The 6,474-nt window shown below is 41.6% G+C and overlaps 1 non-coding gene across 1 annotated transcript; it reads right to left on the bottom strand.

The window, feature by feature from the left end:
• Positions 1-527: 527 nt before the first annotated feature.
• On the bottom strand, positions 528-634 carry LOC141597753 (small nucleolar RNA R71). The gene has a single exon (XR_012522972.1). It is a non-coding gene; the product is annotated as a small nucleolar RNA R71 (small nucleolar RNA).
• Positions 635-6,474: the final 5,840 nt, after the last annotated feature.

Genomic DNA, 6,474 nt, shown 5'->3' on the forward strand with positions numbered 1-6,474 from the left:
GAAGACGACGTTTTTGGAAGGAAGTGAAAGAAGCCACTTCACCCGTACAAGTTGAAAGTGCTAGAAAGTCTTACTTAGACGATCTAGAGGTTCTTGAAGAGGAGGAGGTTTCTTGTTCATCAACTCTACCACCACCACCATCTACTACCAAAAAGATGGTGAAACTTTCCGATCACTCAAAGCCCACCGCGGCCATGCTTCCGGCCGGAATCACAACCACTCAAATCACCGCGCCGGACTTCGAGATCAAACCGGCCTTCATTAGCCTTGTGAAGAGGAAGCAATTTGGGCGAAGTCCCTTGGAGGATCCTAATTTGCATGTGCAAAACTTTTGTGACTATTACTCCATGATCCGGCAAACGGGCATCACCCAAGCCCAAATAAGGGAAATACTTTTCCCTTTCTCTTTGAAGGACAAGGCCAAGCGTTGGATCAATAGCCTTGACCTCACCGCCATGGGAATCACCAATTGGCAGACTTTGGCTCTAGCCTTCTATCAAAAGTTTTTTCCACCGGAGAAAACTCAAACTTTGAGGAGCCAAATTACCGGATTCCGTCAACAAGCTCTTGAGAGCTTATATGAGGCTTGGGAGAGGTACAAAGAGCTTCAAAGGCAATGCCCACATCATGGGCTAGATGATTGGTTTCTAGCAATAACATTCTACAATGGATGTTGTGCCGAGTCCCGAAGGATTCTTGATTCCGCCAACAATGGGCGGTTTGATCAAATTGACACCAACCTTGCTCATGCCACGATCAAACCTATGGCGGTCCATGATGCCCAATATGTCAATTCCCGAGTTGTGCCATCTAAAGGTAAAGAAGAATCCTCTAACAACTCCGTTTTGCTAGCTCAAATTGCTTTGCTCCAACAACAATTGGCGGAAAGGGATGCTAGAGATTCCGTTCAACAAGTCAATGCCATGTCCTCAACAAGCCAAATCGTTGTGTGTGAAGGTTGTGGAGGTGCGGGTCACTATGCCGCTCATTGCCAAGCCCCCATTGAAGAGGTAAATGCCTTTCTAGCTTTAAGACAAAATGCACAAAATGCTTATTCACCGGGTACATTCTCAAACACATATAACCCAAATTCAAGATTTCACCCGAATATGTCTTATAGAAGCAACAATGTGCTAAATCCTCAACCACAACCCCCACCACAACAAAATGCCTATGTCCTTCAACAACAAAAATATATCCCTCCACCGGGGTATCAAAATCAACAAAGGCCCCCACAAAACAATTTCCAACAAACTCAACCTCCACCACAAAATGCCCAACAAAATAACCAAGAGGGAGGTAAGCTTGAGGGATTGATAATCCGTATGCAAAAGGAATTGTTGGCTCAAATCCAAAAGAATGAGCAAGCTCAAAATGCCGCAATCAAAATGTTGGAGCAACAAATGGCTCAATTGGCCTCATCTAGCTCTTCAAGGAAATCGGGTCAACTACTCCCTCAAGGTGAGCAACTACATGCTACCCTTAATGCTATCTCCTTAAGAAGTGGTACGAAATATGATGTTCCATCCATGCCCAAAGATGATGAGGAGGTACTTGTTGAGTTGGAGGTCTCTCCAAATGATAAGGAAATTGAAGAAATACCCAAGAAAGTGGATGACCCACTTGTTGTTGTTAAGAAAGTCAAGGTAGTGGAGGATGCTCCTCCAAAGAAAGATGTTGAAGCAAAGATTCCGGAAAAAGTCAAAGTGCCATTTCCTCATAGATTGGCAAAGCATCAAAAGAATTCCCAATTCGGTAAATTCATGAAAGTTGTGAAGAATCTACAGGTAACCGTTCCTTTTACCGAATTAATCACTCAAATTCCATCTTACACTAAATTCATGAAAGACATTTTAACTAAGAAGAGGACTTTTGATGAGGTTCAAACAATAGCTCTCACCACCGAGGTGAGTGCTCTTTTGCAAAACAAGTCCCCTCCTAAGTTAAAAGATCCCGGTAGCTTTTCAATTCCTTGCACAATTGGCACCTACCAAATTGATAAAGCTTTATGCAATTTAGGTGCTAGTGTGAGTGTAATACCTTACTCTATTTGTGCTAAGCTTAATATGGGAGTCTTAAAATGCACTAGTGTCACATTGCAAATGGCGGACCGTTCTATAAAACGCCCTTTGGGAGTTTTAGAGGATGCTCCCGTTAAGGTTGGCAAGTTTTTCATTCCGGTTGATTTTATTGTTCTTGACATGGCCGAAGATGCCCAAATCCCAATCATTTTGGGAAGACCATTTTTACACACCGCGGGTGCGTTGATTGATGTCAAGAACGGTAAAATTACATTGGAAGTGGGTGACGATAAGGTCACATATAATTTGAATAGTGCCATGAAGAGTCCTATGATAGAAGAGTCTGGTTATTCTATTGACATTTTGGATGTTGTTGACATTTTTATAGAAGACTCTACACCTCGATCTTTATCTAAAGATCTCTTGGAGGCACTCTTGCTTTTAGAATCATTTGCAGGTGATGATGAGATTGGAAATGAGGAAATTGATGCTTTGGAGCAAGAATTGGATGGAGAGGAGCTATCATTGGAGGAGAGCTCATACTTTAGAGGCTTGGTTGCTACACCTCAAGATGTTGAGGTACAAAAACCCGAACTTAAGCCCCTTCCTTCCAATTTGAGGCATGCTTTTCTAGATGATGAGGGGATGTGTCTGGTAATCGTTAGTGCTAAATTAGATGAGAGTCAATTGGCTAAATTGCTTCATGTCTTAAGGTCTCACAAGAAAGCCATTGGTTATAAACTTGACGATTTAAAAGGCATAAGTCCCGAATTTTGCATGCACCGAATTAATCTTGAGGAAGATCATAAACCATGTGTCCAAGGTCAAAGACGACTAAATCCTAACATGCAAGAAGTGGTAAAAAAGAAAGTGCTTAAATTATTAGATGCAGGAATTATCTATGCGATTTCCGATTCTAAATGGGTGAGTCCGGTCCAAGTGGTTCCTAAGAAAGGAGGAACCACCGTAGTCAAAAATGATAAAAATGAGTTAATTCCAACTAGAATTGTGACGGGTTGGAGAATGTGCATTGACTATAGGAGGCTAAATCTAGCCACTAAGAAAGACCACTACCCATTACCTTTTATTGACCAAATGTTGGAAAGGTTGGCATGTCACAAATACTTTTGCTACCTAGATGGTTATTCCGGGTTCTTTCAAATACCCATTCACCTGGATGACCAAGAGAAGACCACGTTTACATGTCCCTATGGTACATTTGCCTACCGTAGAATGCCTTTTGGTCTTTGTAATGCCCCCGCCACTTTCCAACGTTGCATGATAAGCATCTTTTCCAACTACATTGAGTCTATCATGGAGGTGTTTATGGATGATTTTAGTGTATATGGTTCTTCATTTGATGCTTTTTTGACTAACTTGTCCAAAGTTTTGAAGCGTTGTGAAGAAGTTGATTTGGTGTTGAATTGGGAAAAGTGCCACTTCATGGTAAACGAAGGAGTGGTGCTTGGTCATATTGTTTCGGAAAGAGGAATTGAAGTGGACCGTGCTAAGGTCCAAGTTATTGAGCAACTACCCCCACCGATAAATGTGAAGAGTGTAAGGAGTTTCTTAGGCCATGCGGGTTTCTACCGCCGTTTTATTAAAGATTTTTCTAAGATTGCCAAACCCCTTACGGAGCTTTTTTTAAAAGATGCTCCCTTTGTATTTACTAACGATTGTCTTGAGTCTTTTAATAGGATCAAGAAGGCTTTGATTTCCGCACCAATCATCCAATCACCGGATTGGAACTTGCCATTCGAGCTCATGTGTGATGCAAGTGACTATGCGGTAGGTGTCATGCTAGGATAAAGAAAGGACAAGGTTCTCCATGCTATCTACTACGCTAGCAAAACCTTGGATGCGGCTCAAATCAATTATGCCACGACGGAGAAAGAGCTACTTGCCATTGTCTATGCCGATTGGTTCCAAAGTCATTGTTCATACCGATCATGCCGCATTGAAGCATATCCTAGCCAAACAAGAAGCTAAGCCAAGGTTGATAAGATGGATCTTGCTCTTGCAAGAATTTGATCTTGATATTAAAGACAAGAAGGAGGCCGAAAATGTTGTTGCCGATCACTTATCCCGTTTGAAGTTCAATGATGGAGGTATTGAGTTACCTATTGATGATTCCTTCGCCGACGATGTTCTAATAATGTTGGAAGCCAATACTCCTTGGTATGCCAACATAGCCAACTACCTAGTTGGAAGAGAATTGCCACCCAATCTTTCATATCAACAAAGGAAGAAGTTCTTACATGATGCCAAGTTCTTCCTATAGGATGATCCACATTTGTTCAAACATTGCTCCGATGGGCTATTCCGGAGATGTATCCCACAATGGGATGTGAAAGGGGTGATAGAAGGATGACATTCTTCTCCTTATGGTGGTCATCATGGACCATCCAAGTCCGTTGCAAAGGTGTTGCAATCCGGCTTCTATTGGCCAACCATGTTCCAAGATGCCAAAAATTTCGTGATGGCTTGTGATTCTTGCCAAAGGATGGGTTCTATATCACGAAGACACGAGATGCCTCTAAATGGTATCTTGGAAGTAGAGGTGTTCGATGTTTGGGGCATAGATTATCAAGGACCGTTTCCTTCCTCAAAAGGGAATCGGTATATTTTGGTTGTCGTTGATTATGTCTCTAAATGGGTAGAGGCAATTGCTACTCCAACCAATGATGCTCGCAACGTGATTAAATTGTTCAAGAAGATCATATTCCCGAGGTTCGGTGTTCCGAGAGAAATCATTAGTGATCATGGTACTCACTTCGGTGAGAAACAACTTGATGCTTTGTTGGAAAAATATGGAGTCTATCATAAAAGAGGCTTGGATTATCATCCACAAACTAGTGATCAAGTAGAGGTTTCCAACCGTGAGATCAAGTCCATACTTGAGAAAGTTGTTGCCAAATCACGAAAGGATTGGAGTATGAAGCTCGATGATACCTTATGGGCCTACCGTACCGCGTTTAAGACACCTATTGGTACCTCACCGTATAGGTTGGTCTATGGAAAGGCGTGCCATCTTCCCGTTGAGATGGAACAAAAGGCTTTTTGGGCAATTAAGGAGCTTAACATGGACCCGAAGTTGAGTGGAGAGAAGCGGTTGTTGCAACTCAATGAACTCGATGAATTCCGCTTGCAAGCTTATGAGAGCTCCCGTCTCTATAAGGACAGAACAAAGAGATGACATGATAAGAAGATCTTGAACAAGGAGTTTCAAATTGGTGATAAGGTCTTGCTATTCAATTCCCGTTACAATCTATTTCCGGGAAAGTTACGATCACGGTGGACCGGTCCATATACCGTCACAAATGTCAACAAGTTCGGTTCCGTTGAAGTGATGACCACCAAGGGCGAAAAATTCAAAGCAAACGGTCATCGTTTGAAGCTCTACCATGAGAATGTGATCGTTGGTGTGATAGAGGAAATGACAGTTCAACCTCTACCAAAGAAAGCTTAAACCGACTCAAGCTTTTTCGTCGTGCGGGACGTTAAACCAGCGCTGCTTGGGAGGCAACCCAAGCTTTTTATTGATTTTATTTATTTTTAATTTTAATTTTCTGCAATTTAATTGTTTTTCGTAGATTAGTAATAAAATACTCGACTTAACGATATTTCTTTTGTGATTTCTAGGTGAAAATGAAGAAAGGAGAAATTGGAGTGCACTTGACACGCAACCCCATGCAAAAACCCCGTTCGGGGACGTGGTTTTCGAAAAAAAAGATAACAATTCACGTCCATAAACGAGGAAGTCAAAAAGCGGATTTGCAGTCAACCCCGATCGGGGTTGGTGGCCCCGATCAGGGTCGTGGTTCTGTAGCTTCTTGGCGTTATTTGACGGGTATGTAAAGAAAAAAAAAAGCTTTTCTATCGTTCTCATTCATACCCGACGGTACTCCCTCTTCCCTTTCTCCATTATTTTCTTCATTTTCCTACCTAAAATCACAAGGAAACTTCAAGTTCTTCATTGATTTGCAAGCTTTATTCATCCATTAATATCAAATTGGTATGATCTCTTCTCTTTTCTCTTTAAATTCATCTATTGCAATCAATTAATTGGATTATGCAAATCCTAAATCAATTTGGGGGAATTCGATTTTGTGCTTTTTGGTACTAGAAATTGGTTGTAGAATGTTTATTACATGTTTGTAGTGTGAATTAGTGAATACTATTATGCCTATTAGGATGAATTTTGGTTTGCCTTAAGATGAATTTTGTCTTAAAATTTCAGAATAACGGCACCAAGAAAAGCTCCTTCACAAGGTGCTTCTAAGAGAAGGAGAGGTGAGGCGGAGCCTTCAAATGCAGCGGCGGATGTCCAAATGGAGGAAGTCCCACAATGGCATGACCCGGAATATCCGAGTGTGATCTTCAATTCACAAGCTCAATATAACAATTGGGTTATGTTGAGAAGCAAAGGTGTGGAACCAACGAAATTCATTAA

This window comes from Silene latifolia, chromosome 8 (assembly GCF_048544455.1).
Source record: "Silene latifolia isolate original U9 population chromosome 8, ASM4854445v1, whole genome shotgun sequence".
In the NCBI taxonomy this organism is placed as follows: domain Eukaryota; kingdom Viridiplantae; phylum Streptophyta; class Magnoliopsida; order Caryophyllales; family Caryophyllaceae; genus Silene; species Silene latifolia.